Source organism: Mastomys coucha, unplaced genomic scaffold (assembly GCF_008632895.1).
Source record: "Mastomys coucha isolate ucsf_1 unplaced genomic scaffold, UCSF_Mcou_1 pScaffold15, whole genome shotgun sequence".
NCBI classification, from domain to species: Eukaryota; Metazoa; Chordata; class Mammalia; order Rodentia; family Muridae; genus Mastomys; species Mastomys coucha.
In genome coordinates, this window is record NW_022196897.1 from 84919544 (window position 1) to 84945648 (window position 26105).

Sequence of the window (26105 nt, forward strand, 5' to 3'; positions counted from 1 at the left end):
GGAATGCCAGGGCCAGAAAGTGGGAGAGGGCGGGGTGGCAGGCATGGGGAAGGGTGAGGCAACAGGGGGTTGTTTTTGTTGTTTTTGTTTGTTTCTTTGTTTTTTGGAGGGTAAAATGGGAATGGAGAAATTTGCATGTAAATAAAGAAAATATCTAAAATAAAAAAAAAAAGTATTGGAATGGTCAGGGATAAAAGACATACCTACGTATATGACCCCAAGAATTATACCAGAGAACTACTACAGCTAATAAGCAACTTCATCAAAGTGGCTAGACATAAAACTAACAAACAAATCAGCAGTCTTACTCTATACAAATGATAAAAAAGCTGAGAAAGGAATATGGGAAATAACACCTTCACAATAGTCATAAAGAATATAAAATATTGTGGTCTAACTCTAACCAAAGAAGTGAAAGATCTATATGACAAAACTTCAAGTCCCTGAACAAAGAAATCGAAGATCTCATAAAATGGAAAGATCTCCCACACTCATGGATTGGTAGGATTAACATAGTAAAAATGATAATCTTACTAAAAGCAATCTACAGATTCTATGCAATCTCATCAAAATCCTAACTCACTTCTTCACAGAGTTAGAAAGAGCAATTCTCAACAGCATATGGAATAACAAAAAAATAAGGATAGCCAAAACAATTCTCAACCACAAAAGAACTTTTGTGGGAATTACCATCCCTGACTTCAAGCTGTACTACAGAGCAATAATAATAAAAACAATTGCATGGAATTGGTACAGAGACAGACATGTCCATTAATAGAATAGAATTAAAGACCCATACATCTATGGATACTTGATCTTTGGCCAAGAAGCCAAAAACACACAGTGGATAAAACAGAGCATCTTCAAAAAATGGTTCTTATCTAACTAGCTGGAAGTCTGCATGTAGAAGAATTCAATTGATCTATATTATTACCTTATATAAAGTTCAAGTCCAACTGTATCAAGTAACTCCACATAAATCTACTTCTAAAAGATACATTGAATCTTCTAAGAGCCTGGAAAGAGCATATAATGAAAAATTTCACCAATGAAAAGGATCACCAATGAAACAAGCTCTAATATCAACAATTGATAAATGTGACCATATGAAACTGAATAACTTCTGTAAGGCAAAAGACATAGTCAATAAGATAAAACAAAACCTACAAATTGGGAAATTATCTTTATCAACACTACATTCTATAGAAGGGTTAATATCCAAAATATACAAAGCACTCAAGAACATAGACTTCGGAAAGCTAAATAACCCAATAAAAATGGAGTCCAGAGCTAAACAATACTCTCAACTGAGGAATCTTGAAATAAAGCACCTAAAGAAATGTTCAACATCCTTAGTCATCAGAGAAATGGAAATCAAAATGAGATTTTACCTTACACCAATTAAAATGCCTAAGATCTAAAAACCAAGTGACAGCACATGCTAGCCAGGACGTAGAGCCCAGGGAGGATGATTAAATCTTACTCTTAAGTGGTGAAATGGAGGGAGATAACTAGGCAGGAGAGAGGATGGAGAATGGAAGAAGGGGGCAATCACATGGAGAAAAAGCAGGGGAGAACAGGCTAAGAGAGAGAATGCAAATCAGAAGGATAAGGGACATCTCTAGGACATGCCAGAGATCTAGGATGAGACAGGCTCCAGGGAGTCCATGAGGGTAAGTCTACCTAGAACTCCCAGCAGTGAGGTATATGGAGCCTGAAGTGGACTCCCGCTGTAGCCAGGCAGGACTCCCACTCAAGCCAACCACAAAATCTTGTACCTAAAATTAGTGCTATCTAAAAGAAGTGCAGGGCAAAGATGGGGTAAATGTTGAGGAAATATCCATCCAATGACTGGCCTAACTTGAGACCCATTCCATGGGTGAGAACTAATCTCTAAGAATGTTAATGATACTCTGTTATGCTTGCAGACAAGAGACTAGCATAACTGTCCTCTGAGAGTCTTCACTCAACAACTGACTGAAACAGATGGTCCATAGCTGAACATTAGATGGTGCTCAAAAAGTCTTGTGGAATCCCCAATTCTTTCACAAGGTACCTGGAGTGGATAGAGACTCCATCAGAAGAAAAACAGGGTCAACTAACTTGGACCTTTGGAGGATTCCAGAGACTGAACCAACAACCAAACAGCTTGGGCTGGACCAAGCCTACACCCCACCCTACACAGAAATAGCAGATGTGCAGCTTGGTCTTCATGCAGTTTCTCCGACAACTGGAGTGAGATTTACCAGGCCTTTGTTATCTGACTATGGATCCTATCCCCTTCATTAGCCTGTCTTGTCTGTTCTTCAATGGGAGATGATGTGCCTAGTCATGCCCTGACTTGAGATGCCAAAGTGGGTTGGTACTCAGGGAGGACCTCCCTTTTGTGAGAGGTGAAGTGAAGAGGGTGATGAGGGAAGGGGCCGTATGAGTGTGGCCTGGGATAGAACCGAACATATCTTGCAAAATGAAAAAAAAAAGTCAATGAAATTATTTCTAATGAAAATGCTATTCTGCTATATTGGTATGCTTACAGACAGGAGCATAGCATAAGAAGCACCAGAGAGATTTCATCCAGCAACCAGTGAAAATCGATTCATAGTCTCACAATCAAAAAGGTGAAGCTAGGAGAATCTTGTGGAAGAGGAGAAGGGACAGGAACAAGGCAAGAAAACCAACAGAATCAGCTAACATCGACTCATAGGGGCTAACATAGACTGAATCTACTTACAATGACGAAGCCTGTAAGCGATGGACTTAGGTGCTCTGGGTATACATCAAAGCTGTATAACTTAATCTTCTTGTAAGACTCTTAAGAGTAGGAAATAGGGATATCTCTGGCTCTTTTGCCTGCTTCTGTGATCCCTCTCCTCCAACTGTGTCTCCTTGTCCACTTTAATGGAAGTAGAGGCCCAATTGTATGGCAATTTGATATTGCATATTTGGTTGATATCCTTGGGAGTCCTGTCATTTTCTGAAGGGAACTGAGGAGAAGTGGATGCAGGGGCAAGCTGGGAGAGGACTGGGAAGAGGGAAGGGAGAGGAATCTGCAGTCTGGATGCAATATATGAGCAAAAAATATATATGTAAAATGAGAAACACCAATTTGGAGTTAATATTTACATTTAAGCATAATGTATTAGCATATGTTTAGTTCAATATTTTGTGACATACATTTTCACATTTATTTCCATTATAATATTTGATCTTCTTATGTATAGTGAGGTACATTGATGCATTTTCATATTAAAATCATACCAGCACTCTTAAAAGAATTACACAAGAACATGTTGCATTTACTCAGCCACCTTTGATACTCTCTGTTTTTCTGGGTACATCACAGCTAATATATTTTAAGCTTATTGTCATGATAACATTGGTTAATAACTTTATATTCTTTAGGTTTTTACTAGGTTTAGGAAACAAAATAGTAATTTAAGCAAAAGGGAATGTAGAAGGATTCCCTCTTTGCATACTCTTGAGAATATTATTGAGAGACCATGATTCTTAAGATCTACAAGCATTCCTTCATCTTCTGAGGGACTACTTTGGATAAGGTGTGACTGTCAATACATATGTATGCCTTTTCTTTTCCTTTATTTTTTATACTGCTCTATTTGAAGCTTTACCTGTGAATTTTGTAGTTGAATTATTTTGTTAACAGTAATTTACACATTTATTATCCTCTATAGCCATCTGAGTCTTCCCTCTCCAAAAGCTAATTTATTTATTTATTTATTTATTTATTTATTTATTTATTTATTTATTTATTGGTTTTTTGAGACAGGGTGAGTTCCCTGGCTGTCCAGGAACTCACTCTGTAGACCAGGCTGGCCTCAAACTCAGAAAACCGCCTGCCTCTGCCTCCCAAGTGTTGGGATTAAAGGCGTGCGCTACCACCGCCCTGCTGTTAATTTCTTTAAATTATGTTCTCATCACGTTTCTTCATGAATTAATACCAGCATTTAAAAATCTTATCTGGTGGTTACTTAGAAAAATGCAATCCTCCAATCTTCTTATTCTCCCATGCAGACACATATAGTAGCTCCTAATCCAAAGAATCCAACCAATCAAACAAACAACAAACAAAACATATCCTCAATCAAAAAAACAAAACAATACTATTAATATGTTTCATGGCTAATTCTTGTACCACTGTCTAGTTTTAATAAGGCCCCTGAACAAGTGGAAGAGTCATTCTGTATTTTGGCATAAGTGTAATTAAAAGTTTTTAAAGATCTGAGCAGAATATAGTGTCACATACACAATCTCAGACCTCAGGAGACTTTATGGTCAGGAGACTATTAAGACTATGCCTCAATTATAATAACAACAGCAATGATAATGATTATAACATTTTAAAATTTTTAAATAATGTATTTTTCATGTTATTTTTGTTGTTTTTGCATTCAGGATCCCTAGATAGCATTTCTCTCTTGATTCTGCTGAGGTTTGGTATGATTTATTGTCAAGGATTGTTAAAAGAATGTCTGTACAAACTTACACTTTCTGTCCTGAGTGATGCATCACCTAAGAGGAATTTATGTGGTGATTCATAGATTCTATGAGCTTTATTAAAACTATTCAAAATTAGTGCATTATTTAAGAATATGGAAAATGAAGAGAGTATCAATATCATTATTCTTGGTTTGTGGTGAGACATCAATGGAAATATATATACACCTCACTTTGAAGGAAAATGGATGGTCAAGAGTGGAAGCTGCAAAATCCTGGTCCCTGGGAAAAAAGAATCATTGAAAATTTGGAAAGATGTGTAAAATAAGGGGAACACCAACTAAGGTGGTCATTTAGCATCTGTGATACTTTTCAGTTACGACTGTTAGTGTCATCTAGCCTAAGAGCCTTGAATGTTCGAATTCACTTTTGTCTGGCAATTTTGCACCATGATTTGAGTTTCATAATACCACCAACCCAGTCTTTGTGTTCAGCTTCTTTAAGACACCTGGACTTCATAGCAGCATTAGTTTAAGAACAGTTATCTTTCCATCCCATGAGAGTTTTGCCTTTAATGATTTTGTTTAGAGAGAATCCCGAGAGTATCTGTCAACTAGCACACTTGATAACTGAAGAAGTAGAGCTAATTTTCACAAGCTTAGGTGTTGATTTTATTAATCAACCCTTGCTACTTTGTGAAAATCTTCACTTTTGAATTTTATTTACCTTCCCTCACCTGCCTCAGAGTTGTGAAGCAATTTCCTATATGACACTTACTGCTCATTTAAACGACTTGGTTTCTATAAGGAAAAACAGAAGAATTTGCCTATGTATTTTATTTCCCCATGTACAAAGGCGTGCAATGAAATCTGTATTATGAACAAATTTGCTTCCAATTTGCTTGTAGCAGTTCCCTTTCCAGGTTATTTTTGGAGGGGAGAGTAAAAATGGCAGAAGCAGTGAGCCCTTTCCCTGTACCATATGCCACTATGTGCCTCTTGCCAAAAAGCCTAGAACCAAACTTACCATTCTCAGTGTGTTTCAGGAGTTTTGATATTTCTACACATGGAGTTTATGCCTCACATAAACTAGTAGTTTCTTACCAAAGACAGACCTAAATAAAAACACGAGATATAAGTAATAAATTAGAAATTTGTAAAATGTTACTTATAGTTTATGACACACATATGCAGAAAATAGGACCTATGTACAAACTAAATAACTAAGCTTAATTAGAACCTGGTGGCTATGTTTCAAATGACTTCTAATAATGATAATAATAATAATAAATAATAATAATAATCACAGTGAGACCCCTTAAATTCTCAAGCCTTTCACTTTCAATCACTGAGTACTTCAGCCAGAAGCTGGTATTTGTCAGATATTCTTGCCAACTTCTGGGTGTGTGTCTGTGTATGTGTGTGTGTGTGTGTCTGTGTGTGTGTCTGTGTGTGTGCATGTATATCTAACATATATAGAAAGCCTAGGAGGTGTATATCATGCCATAATGATGGTGGATAGGTCAGAGAAAAATTTTAATTTATTTATTTTATTAGATATTTTCTTTGTTTACATTTCAAATGTTCCCCTTTCCTGGTTACCCCTCTGAAAACCCCCTATCCCATCCCCCTCCCCCTGATCACCACATGCCAGGAACCCAAGTAGTTCCCAGGTCCCAGCAGGGAGAACTTTAGCTGAAATACCCAACAAATGGGAAAGAGAACTTGTACAGACCATATCACTGCCTAGGAACAGCCCCCAGTTGAGGAATGGGGCCGCCACCCATCTCAAAAATTTTAACCCAGAAATATTCCTGTCCAGATTAAAGAAAGGGACAAAAAATGGAGCAGAGACTAAAGGAAAAGCCATCTGGAGATAATGCCACCTAGGAATCCATCCCATTGCAGACACCAAGCCCAGACCCTTGCTGATGTCAAGAAGCTCATGGTGACATTGTTTTTAAAGCTGAGTGATAATAATTCCATTGTATAAACATACATATTAAAAATAGCCATCTTCTCAAAAGCAAGCTAAAGATTTAACACAATCTTCATCAAAATTCCAATATAATATTTTACAGACCTTGAAAGAACAATACTCAACTTCATGTATAAAACAAAAAAAGCTCATGATTTCATCTTGTTAAGGTACCAAATAAACAGAAGTTTATGATGTAATCTTACTTATTTCAAGAAATCTCAGCTTAGAAATGATTGTATTCCCATGACATTTAATTTTTGGTGTCAATTTCATTTGATTTAGAACTATCTAAAACCATACTATGTGGACATGCCTGATTTTTTTTTCCAGAAAGGTTTAACTGAGGAGGGAACCTAACCCAAATGCATGGGGTAAGAAAGCATGACATCAAGGTTGAACACATGAGAAAGGAGAAAACATACAGAATGTCCACATTCAGCAATTTCTCACTAAGAACAAGATGTGACCTAGTTCTCCTTTGTGCTGCCAACATCCTTTACTACCTAGATGAGCTGTATCCCGTCTTAAAACATGAGCCAAATTTAATTCGTCTTCCTTTAATTTGGCTGGGTCAGGTATCACAATAAAAACACAAGTAATCAACATAAATCCATTGCTTGTGAACTCATATACTTAGGCTTTGGATAAGCCTGGCAAATCATGCCTTGAAATACTAGATGAAAATAAAAACAAAATCTATATTAAAATAATTCTTAGTAAACATGATAAAAATCAAACATTGACAACTTAGAATAAGAATCTTTTCTCAGACAAGAGAACCTGCCTGTATATACACCACTTAGTAGTAGCATTCAACAGTACACTGTTGGGGTACTACATTATATACACTCAAACAACCCTTATTTTATTTTAGAAAGGCCATAATGCAAAGTTCTGCATTGTAAACGATTCAGACATCCCTCCTAAAAACAAGTGAAACAAACAAAAAATATCAATCAAACAAAAATAGCAACAAAACATAACTAAAAAGTTTCTTTTAACAGATTAACTATCTTTACTTAATACAAATGAAATGTTTTTTCTAGCTATGCAGTAGTGATGAATTTTCAATAAGCAAATAATTACACGCACACACACACACACACATACACACACACACACCATAATAAGTTTCCATTCTTGCATCAAGTGACAGAGTTTAAGGACAAAGAGTATGAAAAGTGCTTAGGGAAGATGTAAACAGCATCAGCTTCCTAGGTGAATCCTAGTCTTGATTTTATGCACCTATTATGTAAGTGTAATGTATGCTGTCTCTCATGGAAAAGGTGATTACTGTTCATGAGTTTATCTTACATTTGTTTGTGAGTAGTCTGAAATTTTCATACAGGAATACATTTTAATCATTTTCACTCCTACTGAATTGCTCATCCCTCTCCAGCTCTCATTGATGCTCTTCTTTTTTACAAGGTCATTTTCATATCATTCATCATTTCTTTGTTTTGTGATCGGCCATATAGTTTAATTAGGGATGTTTGTATGAGAATGGGGTAGGATTGTGTATTAGAAAATGGATGACTTAGATGGGCCTACACCATGGAGGAAAATAATAACCTTCCCCCAGAAGAAATTAACTCTAACTATCTCCTCAGGCATGAGTTGAGGCTCATGAGTCCTTTTCCAGTTTGTCATAGGAAGTTGAGATTTCTCATCTTGTAGAGGAATTTTGTCCAGCAATTTGGCTTTTCTTGTAAGAATCACATCCAAAGATCTTCTGAGTCTGTGCTATCTAGCTGGAAGGACACATCTTTCATTCTTCTGGCTAAATATAGACATGCCCTTGGTAAAAAACACTTAATCTCTAATAATAAATGTAAAGTTAGTGTAGAAGAAAGCAGCCATGTTTGAGATTGCCATCAAATTTTGGGAGCAGATGCATACAAAATAACAAATCAGAGAAAGATTTGACAGAATTAGTCAGAGATAGGATATGTCCATCTCTCAGGAGAACAGAACAAAAAAGAAAGACTACTTAAGAGCAACACAGGAAGATAGGAAAAGGACATTTTACTACAGTAGTTTTACAAAGACAGGTTGTAGAGAGAACCAGGTTGCTGAAGATAGAATAAGTCAGAGAATGAGAAGGAGCCGGAGTTTAGAACAGATTGCCAATGTTAATATGAGTCCAAGTACAGCAAGTCAGTTGAACCATCCAGCCAGAGTTTAGAGAAGGTGAGTTTGTTCTGTGGTAAGCCACTGGGATGGCAATTATTTCTAATGAATAATAGTTACCTTTATACAACTTTGTGAAAGTAACCACAGTGCTGTGGTTTCATGAAAAGACAAGACTAAGGTATGTCAAGAAGACAGTGATCCATAGCAATCTTCCCTATCCATTAGTCCTTTCATTCTTTCTACTGGTTCATACAACATGTTCTGTGACTCTTGGAGAGAATAATATAGGACATGCATGATGAGTACTCACTAATAAATGGATATGAGCAAAAACAAAAACAAAAACAAAACAAACAAACAAACAAACAAAAACAGAATACACAGGATACAGTCCACAGAACTCAAAAAGGTCAAAAAGGTGAAGGGCCCAAGTGAGGACTCCCATAGAAGGAGAAGAAAACAATCACAAGTGGAGAGGAAGGGGATTGGGAGGGAAATTAGATAGGGGGTAGAAGGAAACCTGATCTTGTATTAGGTGAGGAAAAAGGACTGAAGCCCTGAGGGCCAGTGGAAAGAATGGAAACAGGCAACCTCTGGAGGTAGGAGGTTGGTGAGACCCTCCAGAATACACCAGAGACCTGGGAGTGAGAGACTCTCAGGACCCTAAGGGAGGGAGCTTAGATGAAATGCCTGACAGTAGGGTTATTGAACTTATAGAGCTCACCTCCAGCAGAAGGATAGGGCATCAATGAGGGAGAGGGTTGCCATCCCACAGTCAAAACTCTGACCCATAATTGTTCCTGTCTGAAAGAACTGCAGGGATGGAAATGAAAGGAGTCTGAGGACTAGAAGGTCCAGCAATAGGCCCAAAGTGGGATCCAGCTCAAGGGGAGGTCCCAAGGCCTGACACTAGTACTGAGGCTATGGAGAATTCACCAAAAGGGACCTATCATGACTGCCCTTTGGAAATTCCAACAAGTAGCTGAAAGAGTCAGATGCAAATATTTGCACCAAACCGATGGACAGATGCTGGTGACCCCAGTGGTTGAATTAGGGAAAGTCTGGAAGAAGCTGAGGAGGAGGGTGACCCTGTAGGGGACCAGAAGTCTCAATTAACCTGGACCCCGGAGATCTCTCCAACACTGGACCACCAACCAGGCAGCATACCCCAACTGATATAAGGCCCCTGACACATTTACAGCAGAGGACTGCCAGGTCTGGGTTTCAGTCAGGGATGATGTACCTGACCCTCAAGGGACTGGAGGTCCCAGGGACTTTTGAGGTCTGGTGGATGTGGGTGAGTGGTGGTGACATCCTTGTGGAGACAGGGGAGTGTAGAGGAGGTATGAGAGGTGGAACTGTCAGAGAGCAGACCAGGGTGTGGGGAATAAAATCTGGAGTGTAAATAAATAAAAGATCAGATAGATAGATAGATAGATAGATGATAGATAGATAGATAGATAGATAGATAGATAGATAGATAGATAATTCTTTTTTGAGGACTCGGCAGTCTCATACTCTGAATATTTTGACCACTTATGACTGTCAACATTAACCACAACTACTGAAGAGAAACTATTCACCAAGGCTAAGGAAGACTCTTTTAAATGTGAAGGAACATCAATAGTTAGAAGGCAGTTTTCTGTTTTAAAATTTAACCATAAGATTTTAATTGTTATATGTATAATATATTTAAAATTTTATCATACATTTCTCTATGTACACTATTACACATGCCTTGATTTTACATGTTTAAGAAATTTGATACTACTATCACACATATTATCATTAAAGGTACAAGTAGATCCTTGCTTTTCAGCATCATTACTACTATAATGCATGATCAGGTGATTCTATAACTGTATGGAACACAGAAGATTTAACACTAATTTGCTGCTCCCAGTGATTGGTGGCAGGGCTATACTAGCAACTTGGTATTAATTTTTAGATTAGAAAGAAGTGTAAAAATGTTCCAAATTTCCAACTAGTTGACCAATAATCTTTGAGTTTTCTTACTCAAGTAGAAATATAGTTTTCATTCTTCAGTGTTCTCATATACATGAACTGTGTTTTAACTCTTCTAAGTGAGAGCATATTATACAAAAGAATTACCAAGCTTTCCATAGTTAGATTATACAAGTTTAACTCCAGAGTTCATGGAATTGAAAGGTTGAACCTATGCCCTTGAGTATTTTTCTCTTTATTTCACAGTAGTGTTTTAAATACTTGGCCTAGGGAAAATGCTACTATTAGAAGGTATGGCCTTGTGGGAAGAAGTGTGTCACTGTGTAAGGAGGCTTTGAGGGTTCCTAATGATCAAGTTTCACCAAGTTCAGAAGAGTCGGTCTTTCCTGGCTGCAGTGGGATCAGGATGTAAAACTCACATCCTTTTCCTGTACCATATCTGTCTGCTTCCTTCCATGGTGATAATGGACTGAACCTCGGATAATGCAAACTAGTGCCAAATAAATCTATCCTTTATAAAAGTTGATGTGGCCATGATGTCTTTTTACAGTAATGAAACCCTAAGATGTTTACGTAGAAATCCAACAAAATAATACTCTAGTTTTTGAAAGGAAGAATTGTAACCCATTTTTACAAAGTATTGATATTTTATAAATCATATCACATTTCTAATTGTTCAAAGGAACAAAACTATATTTCTGCTATTATTTATATCCAAAGTATTAGTAAAATATGCTACCTTGATATCAAATTTTTCTCATAATTTTTATTGAAATATTATTACCTATTCCTATGATAAAATTTGTATCCAAAATATCTCCATATATGAAGTGAATAACACTGAAGGTTTGATTTTGTTTTCTTCACTGTGAGGAAAAGAAGGTAAGACAAATAATAATTCTCAACAGATTTTATTATAGACTCTGATCCTGAGTGAGACACAGTTTAAATTATGCTCCCATTCTTTTTATACCACAGGGACATTCTTTATGCAGAGACAAAGGGAATTTTATGACCTAGGTTCTCAGGAAATGTATGTGAATTATATGACCTATATTTTCTATCTCTTTATAATGGCAGCTTTTTTTGAGTACATATCAGAAAATTTAGATAATTTTAACTTTAAAATATGTTTTAAAATATGGAATGAGCAAATACAATGTAGAATTTTCTGATTTATTCATATTTTATCATAATTATTTATAATTTTATAAAATAAATGTAGTGTAAAAATTCTTTACATGTAGTAAAACATGAAATACATGCATTAGATTTTTATTGTTTATATTTTATTTTTATTGACATTAAAACAAATTGTGCAAAATTCAACAGAAACAGGGGAATAAAAAGAAACAAGACAATAACACATTGTAGAACAGCATTCCTAGCTAAATTTTTTTTCAGGGCCACAGTAATAATTGCTGTGCAACTCCACAAGAAAATAAAGTTTAATTAACAAACATTATTTTCATTGAGATTTCACATGCTTTGTATCATAAAGAAAACTTTATGAGAAATAAGAAAAATTTCCAGAAACCTGGAAGAAATCAAGTTTATTAACAAAATGTAAAATTATTTAAATGTTACTTCAGTGAAGACAAAAAAGAAAGACCAGATTAAAACAGCAGTTTCCTTCTGAAAGAATGTTCTGATAACTGCCTAAGAGAGGTTAATAAAACAAAGTGAGAGAAAATGGCCCTTCAAAGTTCATCAATAATAGTATAAATGCACCTCCTCCTGACATAGTCCACTGGCATATTTTTTTTGTATTAAAAGTTATGAGTTAGGTTGTCAATGAGATGTTAAATTTAGCACAAAGCTGTGAACAAGAATAACATTCCTAAATCACTGCTCAATGAATTTATGGGACATCGTTCATATGGAAATTATTGTTAGCAGAGTACTTCTGGCCAGTGAAGTGTGCCTATTCTGTGCTTCAAAAATCATCCTGTGCTCTGAGGAGATATTAAGGTCAAATTTTAAGGAAGGGTTAATGTGATTACCCAATAATGTCAAAGAAGTCTTTGAGGAACAAGAAAAGTTCTGAAGAGCCTTGTAGTATGTTATAGAAAACCTATCTTTCCACTGTCTGATTGATGATAGCCTTTTTTCTTGTGGGGAAAACCAAATCAGGAAAACACTAACGTTTTATAGCACAGTTTGGAGTTTTTATCATTTTAGTAGACCCAAATTTCTCTCTGATAAAATTCTAGCCTAGCTATTATATGAAGAATAAAATTGACAATGGTCCCATAGCAAAGACTGTTAAAGAAGAAAATTAAGGACAACTTGGAAAACCAAGTAAATGAAGCACAAGAAAATGGATATTTTAGGGAGAGAAACATAACTGATATCTGTCCCCTCACAGAGAAAAATAGTTGCATTTTGTCAAAAAGATAACCCACTTCTAAACCAAATTTTATTAAATTATATTAAATTGTCTCTGTGCTTGAGTCCCTTTGAAGCAAAGTGCAACCGACAATATTCAAAAACACCAATGTCTAATCTAAGTGTGGCTCCTCGCAAGCTGTAGCTTTCCAGCCAACTTGAGGCAAGCACTCACCAAACTGTGCCCTAAATAAAGATGCTATCTATAACCAATAAGAGTGTTTATCATTTTATTTTGACAATGATTGTGTGGCTCACATGTAATACTAGCATATTCAGATTACTGTCTAAAGGTCCTTACACCTCACCATTCATCCATTTCTCACATTTTAATTTGTATGAAAATTTTTTATCCTTTGTTAAAATATACTTTTATATTATATTATATATAATATAATAAAACATATATACAAACTTGTGATAAGATAAAGATTTGGTGATTTTATATGTTTATCAAAACATGCTTTAATAAGAAGGTGATAAAATAGATTGATATTTTTCTCTAAATTTTATAAAACCACAAATATTAACCTAAACCCATTGGTACTAAAAATATAACAATATTAATATATAAAGGCTATTGTAATATTACAGTGATAAGGACAGTTTAATAGTATTAGCAACATTGCTAATTCTACTATATAAGTTACATCAAAGTTTTATTTCATGAAAATATTATTATACTAAAAACTACAATACTATAATGGAAAAATCATTCTATATTTCAATGTATAGATTAGAGAACTGAGGTCTGAGGGGATTTTATAGTTTCTATAATGTTCATTCCAAATGCAAGGAACCCGTTTTTTTTCCCTGCAGCAATCTCCAGAACATGGTTTGTTATTTAGTACCTTATATAGGAAGTATGTAGGTGTCTACCTATTCTGTGAATGAGAATGTTAATTTTTCCAGGCTCCATGTTATATTATGAGAATAAAAATGATCTCACTAAACTGAGAGTACATATTTATAGTACATATTTATAACTATTTTCTTTAATTTGTAAGTAATTTTACTCAAGGAAAAAACTTGGTAAATTAATAACTGTTTTTTGAAATTATAATATTTTCTCTTAATAAAGAATCAGGCTAACAAGAGCCTGTCTATGGATGTCCTAGTTAGAGACACTTCAATGCAATCCTTATTTGGCTTACTCGTTCATTCATTCATGCAATGCTTCATCAGTTATTTAGGGAGCACTTTGAATCCCAGAATGCTACTGGCAGTGTAATGTGAACAGTAAAGCCCCTGTCCTCAGATGACTTTGTTTAGGCTATATGTAGTCTGACCTAGAGAGTTCCTTCAGTGTGAGCATCAGTTCTGCCTGAATTTATGCAATTTCCTTTCCTCTCAATTCCCATGAATAGGATAAATCCATTCTTTGCAAGCTGCCGTGTGGGTAATATATGAAGAACTTAGGAAAGTGACAATCTGATCGTGTGATTAAAGGATGACTAATCAGCATCACCTTGCTAAGTTATCAAAAATTAATACTAAACATTTTTACGAAACACATATTCAATCCTATCTCCCAGTCTTTCCTACTTTTTAATTGAAAACAATTTCATTTTCTTGTTTTCATACAATGTCTTCTGATTACAGTTTCTCCTCCTTCAACTACTCCCAGATCCTTGCCACCACAGTTAGGAAATCTCAAATGGAGTTATTTTGCTATCACTAAAGTTTATTGATATAAATAATAAATGTAGAAACTCAAAATCTACTTGCATAAGATACTATAATTTGTACAGAGGAATTCTGTCACTTCCTAGTAAGATTACAAAGTATATTGTTCTTGAGAAGAATTTAGAAGGACTTGTTTACCTGAAGCCACATTTTAGGGTAATTTTATCAGAAATCTTCCAAAGCATCCACACAAGAGAGTACTCTAATGACTGTCATTGGTGAAATTGATATTCTGTATAATGGGATTCAAAACCATGGGAGAATGACTTACAGGAAACAGAAATATCAGTCTCTCAGAAATGTAATATTCACAGAATTAAGACTGATTTAAATGAAGACATATCCTATCATGATAGAAGGTGTCAGAATATGTAACACCAAGGAACACCACATTAGCATTAGGATCATTTGTAGGAAATGCAAACAAACAAGCAAACAAACAAACAAACAATAAGCAGTGCAATGTGAGATCTTATAGTTTTTCCTATTTGTAAAAGAGGAAATCTTATGTGGAGGATAATGCTCTAAAAGCAAGACAAAATCTTTATTTTTATCTTGAAGAAAATAAAGCTAAAAATGGATAGAAATAGGAAATATCATCCTGAGTGAGGTAACCTAATTGCAAAAACACACACATGGTATGCACTCACTGATAAGTGGATATTAGCCCAAAAGGTCCAAATAACCAAGATAAAATTTACAGACCACATGAAGCTTAAGAAGAGGGAAAACCAAAGTGTGGGTGCTTCGGTCCTTTAGAAGGAGAACAAAATATTCACAGGAGCAAATATGGAGAAACACTGTAGAGCAGAGATTGAAGGAAAGAATATCCAGAGACTGTCCCACCTGGGGATCCATCCATGTACAGTTACCAAACCCAGACACTATTGTGGATGCTAAGAAGTGTATGCTGAAAGGAGCCTGATATGGCTGTCTCCTGAGAGGCCCTACAAGAGCCTTACAAATACAGAGGTGGATGCTCTCAGCCAACCATTGAACTGAGCATGGGGTCCCCAATAGAGAAATTAGAGAAAGGACTGAAGGAGTTGAAGGGGTTTGCAACCCCATAGGAAGAACAACAATATCAACCAACCAGATGCCCCAGAGCTCCCAGGGACTAAGCCATCAACAAAGGAATACACATGGCTCCAGCTGCATATGTAGCAGAGGATGGCTCTGTCATGCATCAATGAGATGAGAGGTCCTCTGTCCTATGAAGGCTTGATCGATGCTCAAGTGTAGGGGAATTGAGGACAGGGAGGTGGGAGAGGGTGGGTGGGTTGAGGAACACCCTCATAGTAGCACAGGGAGGGAGGATGGGATTGGGGTTTCTGGGAGGGAGTAAACCTGGAAAGGGGATAACATTTACGTTGTAAATAAAGAAAATATCCAATAAAAAGGAAAAGAAGAGAAAGTCAAATCTAGAAAAATAGGTATAAGCAAATCTTGTTAAATGCACCCACATCTTCCTAGTTACTTCATCCAATTACTTACTGCAGTCCAGGCTCCTTGGCACTGCCACGTGTTCCCAATTTACTATTGTTTGTCCAATTCAGTATGTAACTATTTGACTTTAATTGCCTTATTGAATTCTCATTTCCTTCGGTGAGCCCCTGTGTTATGTGAAACTCATATTAAATAAATTTGTATGCTTTCTTCCAGCTAATCGCTTTGATGTCTATTTAATTCTCAGGCAGGCCATGCTGGAAATCCTGAAGATAAAGGGAAAAATGTTTTTCTAACAATGCTGTTAATATAAAATTAAGCTTAAAAAAAAAAGAATCAAAACAACGAGCAAATTTAAAGTTAACAATTTACAACTTTAGATATCAGAAAAGAACAAAATAATGAAAAGAGAATTGGAATCTTCTTGATTGGAACACTAATTTAAATGTATGTGCATGGTTATGAAAATTTACAATCATCATCAGTTTATTTTGCAGCTGTAGTCTGCGTCAATAAAATTCATACAATAGACTTTATAATTACTGGGTAACTTTGTAAACACTTTTAATTCTAGCTCTGGAAAGTTATAGCAGACATATTGCTGTGAATTCAAGGCATGTCTAGTCTATATAGTAAGTTTCAGGCAGTCAGAGCTTTATTGTGAGATGCTTACTAAAAAAGAAAGCAAATAAAAACAAATAAAAAAGTCAAACATAAAGAACGTATGGATGGCAGGGTTTTCTTTAACATTAAGGGAATAGAACATTCATACTCATTCTATAGTGTTTTGAAATGTTTTACTTTGTTGATTTAGTTACCCTAAGTAAAAAATGCTAATTTGAAGATAAGGAAAATATTTGTTTACTATATACTGCAACTGTTAAGCTAAAATTACCCATGGTCACTGGTGATTTAGATCAGGACAATGTGTTTAACAGAGTAAAGAGATTTTGTGCTTTCCAGTTAATTCTACTCCATAACTTTTAACTTGAGTATAGTCCAAATAAAAGAAAGTCTTGTCTGTGTGGGAGTCATAAATACAAGGAAGAAAAGAAGGAAAAAAGGAAGGAAGGAAGGAAAGCAGAAAGGAGGAAAGAAAGTTAAAAATAAAACAAAAACAAAAAAAATAGCGATGAAGATAGGGATCCCAGTCTTTAAATTAGGTCAAAATAAATCCTAACACAAATACTTTCTAACTATTTTGAAAACTACATTTTAGTGTATGTGTGCACACACAAATGTGCACAAGCATGTGCACATACAAGCACATGGCATGTAGGTGAAATCAGGAGAATCTGCATATGTGGTTTCTCTCCTTCCACCATAGGGAACCAGATGACTGATCTCACATATTCAGTATTGATCACAAACTCCTTTCCCCAATGAACCATCTTGCCAGCTCCAATCAAACATAGATATAAAAGTAGAGAACTGGCCAAAAGTCTATGTTCAAAGATGAGAATTCAAGGATACCATTGCTAAAAACCCACATAGAACAAACAAAACATGAGTATTTGCCTGTGTGTATGCAGTGCACCACAGACACCTGCCTACTGAAGGCACTGAATATCCTAAAACAGAATTTATACAAGTTTCTGAACTACACTTGAGTGCTGGGAACCAAACAGAAGTACATTCTGCAAGAACATAAAGTGTGCAAGCAACCCATTATTCATTTATTCACAAATATACTTGTAGGCAAACACCCATACACTTAAATTAAAAATAAATTAAAATATTAAATAACTAAATGAATTCAACAATAGAAGTTTTAAAAAAGATTTAAATTATTAAAGTAATAGAAGAAATATGGAAGAAAATATTAACTTACTGTGCTTTTGTTCTTTTATGAATAAAAATAAGTTTATTCTTACAGGGGTTTTTTTTGGCTTCATTTTTCTTTTTGTTTGTTTGCTTTGTTGTTGTTGTTGTTTCCACTAAGGCTTGGCTTAATAACCTGATTTGATATCTTTAGGTGCCTTTGTTTTTCACATCAAGTCACATTCTCAGATACTGGTATATAGAGGATTAAAAGAGTTAATGTTTTAATCTATGACAATAAGGTTAAAGAGGGAAGAGAGGAAGAGATCTTCCAAAAGGTAAGCACAACATACATGCAGATACACACACACATGTACATAGATGCACACACTCACACGCATACACACACACATGCACACACATATATCCACACACAACTAAGAAACAACACATACATCGATATATACATCACATACATAATGTGTGTGCACAAATACATATATGTATGCAATAACAACTGGGAGAAAAAGAGCCTATGAATGTGAAGGAGCAAGAGGAGATATATATCAGAGTATTTGGAGGGAGGAAAAAGAATGGAGAGGGTTATAATTAAAATACAATTTCAAATTATATACCTGCCTTTGTGTGAGAAGAAGGGTGTTTTAAATCAACATGAAACAGCTTTTGTTTTGCTTTACAAGGGACTGAGGTTAATTATTTTCAGAACTGGAGTTTTTCCTCCAAAATTAAAAGTTTTTCTTCTTTTGTGTTTAATGAAATATTGCAAGTTAAAGTCAATTTGACATCATGAGAGATGTCAGACTGATGAAAATTATGCAGCCTGATTTAAACCTGATTTAAAGCCCTGTGTCCTTTTGTAGAAAAGTAAGTCATATTTCACAAAGATATGCAATCTTAAAATTTAACAAACAAAATATAAATAAATAAATAAAACAGGTCAAATCGTAGTGTTCTGGACAGTGCATTTATCTTTGAATACCTTCAGTATTTATGAGAGGGGGCTGGAGAAAAGGAAAACCCTAGATGTATACTAGTTGCCTAGCATATTTCAGGGTTTAGAGTTTCTCTATTATACCCTTCTAAGGGAGATGTTGAGTCATTATAAAGAGGAAATCACAGGACAAAGCTTACAAACAAAGAGGACCATCTGGCTGGTGATGTAAGTGCTTCATTAGAGAATATAAGAGGAGGAAAGAAAATATTGGAACACAATAGATATGAGAATGGAAATTTTTCCAAAGAAAACTCTAGCAGCTGCAAGAGAAGACTGAGATGTAACAGAGATTATGGTGGTGGTTTCTCCAGTGCTAAGACACTAGTGAGACCAGAGTGATGAACGTAAATCAGTTTCATAAACTATGTTTGCCCTCTGTCATTCCTCCATGTTTCTCTCATAATAATTTTATTATTCCTAGATAAATAATGGGTTTTATACATAAATTTAACTGTATGACATAAAACTTGTGAAAGATTAATTTTTCTTTTAACCATGCCTTTTCCAATATGCTGCATCATTCACTAATATAAACCATGCAACCCAGCAATACCACTCCTGGGCAGAAGATCCTCCAATATGTAATATGGACACATTTTCCACTATGTTCATAACAGTCTTATTTATAATAGCGAGAAGCTGGAAAGAACACAGATGTCTCTCAATAGAGGAATGGATACAGAAAATGTGGTACATTTACACAATGGAGTACTACACAGATATTAAAAACAATGAATTTATGAAATATTAGGCAAATGGATCGATATGGAATATATCATCTTGAGTGAGGTAACACAATCACAAAAGAACACACATGGTGTGCACTCATTGATAAGTGATATTAGCCCAGAAGCTCAGAATACTCAGGATACAAACCACAAACCACATGAAGCTCAAGAAAAAGGAAGACCAAAGTGTGGATATATTGATCCTTCTTAGAAGGATCAGAATACCCATAGAAGGAGTTGCAGAGACTAAGTGTGGAGCAGAGACTGAAGGAAGGACAATCCAAAGACTGTCCCACCTGGAGATCCATCCCAGATACAATCATCAAACCCAGACACTATTGTGGATGCCAACAAGTGCTTGCTGACAGGAGCTTGATATAGCTGTCTCCTGAGAGGCTCTGCCAGTGGCTGACAAATACAGAAGTGGATGCTCACAGTCATCCATTGGATTGAGTGCATGGTCCCCAATGAAGGAACTAGAGAAAGGACCGACCCAAGGAGCTGAAGGGGTCAGCAGCCCCATAGGAGGAACAACAATATGAAATAACCAGTACCCACCCCCAGAGCTCCCAGTGATTAAACAACCAACCAAAGAGTACACGGAGGATGGCCTAGTATGTCATCATTGGGAGGAAAGGCCCTTTGTCCTGTGAAGGCTGTATGCCCCAGTGTAGGAGAATGCCAGTGCCTTGAAGCAGGAAAGGGTGGGTTGGTGAGCAGGGGGAAGGGGAAGGAATATGGGGTTTTTCGGAGGGGAAACCAGGAAAGGGAATAACATTTAAAATGTAAATAAATCCATATATAGTAATCCATCAATGCAATCCACTATACAAAACTATTCAAAGAATAAAAAACAAATTATCATCTCATTAGAAGCTGAGAAAGCATTTGACAAAATCCAACACCCTTCATGTTAAAAGTCTTGGAAAGATCAGAAATTCAAGGACCATACCTAAACATAGTAAAAGCAGTATACAGCAAACCAGTAGCCAACATCAAACTAAAGGGAGAGAAACTTGAAACAATCCCACTAAAATCAGGAACTAGACAAGGCTGCCCACTCTCTCTGTACCTATTCAATATAGTATTTGAAGTCCTAGCAAGAGCAATTAGACAACAAAAGAAGGTCAAAGGGATACAAATTGGGAAGGAAGAAGTCAAAACATCACTATTTGAAGATGATATGGTAGTATACTTAGGTGGCCCCAAAAATTTTACCGGAGAGCTCCTAAACCTAATAAACAACTTCAGCAAAGTAGCTGAATATAAAATTAACTTAAGCAAATTAGTGGCCTTCCTCTACTCAAAGGATAAGCAGACTGAGTAAGAAATTAGGGAAAAAACAACCTTCACAACAGTCACAAATAATATAAAATACCTTGGTGTGATTCTAACTAAGCAAGTAAATGATCTGTATGAAAAGAACTTCAAGTCTCCAAAGAAAGAAATTAAAGAAGATTTCAGAAGGTGCAAAGATCTCCTGTGCTCATGGATTGGCAGTGCTAATAGAGTAAAAATGGCCATCTTGCTAAAAGCAATCTACAGATTCAATGTAATCCCCATCAAAATTCCGAATCAATTCTTCACAAAGTTTGAAAAGGCAACTTGCTAATTCATCTGGAATAACAAAAGACCTAAGATCTAGGATAGCAAAAACTATTCTCAACAATAAAATAACTTCTGGTAGAATCACCATCTCTGACCTCAAGTTGTACTATAGAGAAATTGTGATAAAAAAGAAAAACCAAAACATGGTATTGGTACAGTGACAGGCAGGTAGATCCATGGAATAGAATTGAAGACTCAGAAATGAATCCATACACCTATGGTCACTTGATCATTGACAAAGGAGCTAAAACCAACCAGTGCAAAAAAGACAGCACTTTCAACAAATGGTGCTGGCTCAGCTGATGGTGAGCATGTAGAAGAATGCAAATTGATCCATTCTTATCTCCTTAAACAAAGCTCAAATCCAAGTGGATCAAGGACCTCCACATAAAACCAGATCCACTGAAACTAATAGAAAAGCAAGTGGGAAGAGCCTCGAGCACATGGGCACAGAGGAAAATATCCTGAACAGAACAACAATAGCATGTGCTCTAAAATCAAGAATTGACAAATGGGATCTCATAAAATTGCAAAGCTTCTGTAAGGCAAAGGACACTCTCAGTAGGACAAATTGGTAACCAACAGATTGGGAAAAGATCTTTACCAATCCTACATCTGATAGAGCGCTAATATCCAAGATACACAAAGAACTCAAGAAGTTAGACTCCAGAGAACCAAATAACCCTATTAAAATGGGGTACAGAGGTAAGAAATAATTCTCTACTGAGGGATACCAAATGGTTGAGAAGTACCTAGAGAAATGTTCAACATCCTTAGTCATTAGGGAAATGTAAATCTAAAATACTCTGAGTTTCCACCTCACACAAGTCAGAAAGGCTAAAATCAAAAACTCAGGTGACAGCAGAGGTGATGAGGTTGTGGAGAAAGAGAAACACTCCTTCATTGCTGGTGGGATTGCAATCTGGTACAATCACATTGGAAGTCAGTTTGGCATTTCTTCAGAAAATTGGACATAGTACTACCTGAGGACCCAGCAATACCACTCCTGGGCATATACCCTGAAGATATTCCAAAATGTAATTAGGACACATGCCCCACTATGTTCACAGTAACCTTATTTATAATAGCCAGAAGCTGGAAAGAACCCATATGTCCCTCAACAGAGGGATGGATACAGAAAATGTGGTACATTTACACAATCCATACACCTATGAGTACTACATAGCTATTAAAAACAATGATTTTATGAAATACTTAGGGAAATGGGTGGATCTGGAGAATATAATCCTGAGTGAGGTAACCCAATCACAAAAGAACACACATGGTATGCACTCACTGATAAGTGGATATTAGCCCAGAAGCTCAAAATTGCCCAAGATTCAATCCACAAACCTCAAGAAACTCAAGAAGAAGGAAAGCCAAAGTGTGGATACTTCGATGCTTCTTAGAAGGAGCAACAAAATTCCCATGAAGGAGTTGCAGAGACAAAGTGTAGAGAGAGAGTGATTGAAGGACAATCCAAAGACTGCCCTACCTGGGGATCCTTCTATATACAATCACGAAACACAGATATTATTGTGCATGCCAGCAAGTACTGGCTGACAGGAGCCTGATATAGCTGTCTCCTAAGTGCCTCTGCCAGTGGCTGACAAATACAGAAGTGGAGGCTCACAGCCATCCATTGGACTGAGCACAAGGTCCTCAATGAAGGAGCTAGACAAAGGACCCTAGGAACTGAAGAGATTTGCAGCCCCATAGAAGAACAGTAAGAACTAACCAGTATCCTCAGAACTCCCAGTCACTAAGCCACTAACCAAAGAGTACACATGGTGGGACTCATGACTCCTGCTGCCTCCTGTAACAGAGGATGGCCTAGTTTGTCATCTATAGGAGGAGACACCCTTGGTCCTGTGAACAAACGTTCTATGTACCAGATAGGGCCAGGAAGTGGGAGAGAGTGGGTTGGTGAACAGGGGGATGGAAAAGGGGGCGGGTTTTTTTTTTCAGAGGGGGAACCAGGAAAGGGGATAACATTTGAAATGTAAATAAAGAAAATATCTAATAAAAAAAACATACATATTGGAATATAAGATGTTTAATAAATATTATTTCTGACAAACACAAAATAAAATACAAAAACAACATCAAAAACTATGGATATAAAGACTGAAGATCAAGTAGGAATCTTTTTAATATATAAAACATACATTTTAATTAAAATAATTGCTATTTTACACTATCCTTTTCTTACTCTGCCTCCCCCTATTTTCTCTTATTTTCTTTGATTATTACTGTTACAAATAGATAATAATTAGAAGATAGACAAGATAAATAGATACATTGATATATAGATACACAAATATATAAATAAAATCTACTGAATCTGTTTGTACTGTTTATGTGTTTATGATTTTTATGGATGAACACATTGTGCTAGGTAAACAATTAGGGAATGATGCTGACCACAATTAACATGAGTCTTCCTGAGTCACCTAATAAAAGTAAGGAGATTCCTCACTGGCATCCCAGAGAACCCATCACCTAGGTGTTTCTAGATGTTGTCAAGTTGACAATATTAAAGCTCACAAGCTAAAAACTGATATATTTAGACGTATGGGTGGTGCTTTAACTCAAACCAGACACAAGTAGCTTTCTAAAATACAGATAATAATTTTGTCTTCTGTTAATTATAATGAATTAAATAAACAACTCAGACATTTTGGGCATCTATTTTTAAAGGGATGGTGATCCATACAAAATATATTTAATTTATTAATTTCATGAGGACCAGACATATTCCCAAAATGACACAGCGAAGAGTTCTCAACAGCCTAATTTTAACTAAATAAATGAGAGTTGAAAACAACCCAAGGCTTTGTATTAAAAAAAAAAAACAAACTAATCACGCCTTTTTTATTACATATTTTCTTTATTTACATTGCAAACTAATCATATCTTAAATTGTAGATTCAGGATATCTGAAACTTTAGACATCCTGGAAATTTAATTTTCACTGAGATACTATATAATTTTAAATAAAAATACTTGGTAATAATATTAATTAATCTGTCTATAAACATAAAAATCTTCTGTTAAAATATGAGTGATAATTGCCATGTACATGTTTCTAGTTATACATATCTTTCTAATTTAATTTGTACATTTTTATTGTCTGGATATGAGGCTCTTTAATTTTTTTCTTTGAATTAATAACCATATCTTACTGGTTCTCATTTTAATTAAGGGAATAAATCAAATCGTGGCACATGCTCATTTAATTTTTGTATCAAAATTATAATTTAATTTTATTTTAAAAAATCATAATTTTCAAATTAAATTATTCTTTAATTCTGAATTTATTCACTGATTAAGTGTTAATCTATGACCTACTCAATTACAATTTCCTTCCTGTTTATATGTGTATTGCATATAAAAATTCTTTCTACGTGGAAGTATCTCCCAGCTTCCTTGGGTTAGTTACATAAAGTGCTTAGCACAGTGCCTTCTTCCTACCCTGAAAGTTAGAATTTTTCCTTCTATATTGCAAATTATTGTGTTTCTTGGGATGTAAAAGATACTATACATAAATATATGTTAATTACTAGTAGAAAATGTAATTTTTAAGATTAATTAATATATGCAACTTGAGAGGAAAAGAGTTTTGAATTGATTAGAGTGTATATAAGTATCAAGGCTAACAATGTATCATATGTTTTCTGCACTTTTTCCATGATGTTTTCTATTTTAGGGTATTAAACTTCCTAATCAAGAGTAGATATAAACTTTAAGGTTTAGTTTACATTTAAATGCTTCTCTCTCTCTCTCTCTCTCTCTCTCTCTCTCTCTCTCTCTCTCTCTCTCTCTCTCTTATATATCCTAGGAACTAAGTAGAGGTTTATAGGGGAAAAGAACACCAGAAACAGGAATAGTGCATTCTCAAAAAAGGGCAAAAAATTCTGTGAGAAAGAGGTGATCCAAGTAGAGATTTACAAATGGAAATATTAAATTTTTTAACTCTTTCCCTCATTTTATTTTTTACTTATTTTTTATATGTAACTGTATTTTTGTATGTCTGTGCAACATATACATGGCTCAAATCATTGGAGTCTAGAAGAGATCAGCTAATTTTCCTGGAACTGGTGTAAGAGCCAATTGTCAATTGACAAGGATGTGCTAAGGTTCTGGCCTTGACACCTGGAAAAGCATGGTGTGCTCTTAACTCCTGAGTTATGTGTTCCTGCCCAGACCTGCAGGACTTAAACAATGGGATTCTTGAGAGAAGAGAACATCAACAACAAATTTGGAAACAGGAGACACAAAAGAAGGAGACAACTCAAAAAATTCTGATCAAGTCTAAATTTACTCTAGGGAAACAAGGGGCTTTTAAACCTACAGATGACTAATGTATTTGCCCAAGTGTATGGGCCAAAACTGGTATTACTACTTAGTTACACATTAGCATAAATGGAATGTCCATATTGTAAAATGTCTGAAAAAGGAGTGTCGGCATTGTGAAAAGTCCAGAAAGGAAGGTCGTCATTGTAAGGTGTCTAGAAAGCCCCCTATTGTAAAATGTCTGGAGTCAATTGCAGGAACAGAAGTTAGTGGAAAAATCAAGAGTGTTAGTTAATAGAGAATGACCAAGGGACAAGATGGAGACTGAGATGCCAAGTGTTTTTGGGCCCCAACATGTTCATTCCTGTGTTCTTATATTGCAAACAAATATATAATGAAGCCTATCATCCTAGGAAAACAATCATTTAAATTAATGGCATTTGTTACAAATACTTTGGGAAATCTTACTTGGGTATCTGTAAACAAAGAGGGAAGAAAGTCAAAGAGTCTTTGAAGAAGATTGTAATCTAATCAAAGTCAATACAACTCAAGTATCTTTGTGAGAACTTAAAAATAGATATGTATACTGTAAAACCAAATATAGCATGGGGTAGATAGAGTTGAATTGGACATTAAGGTCTATT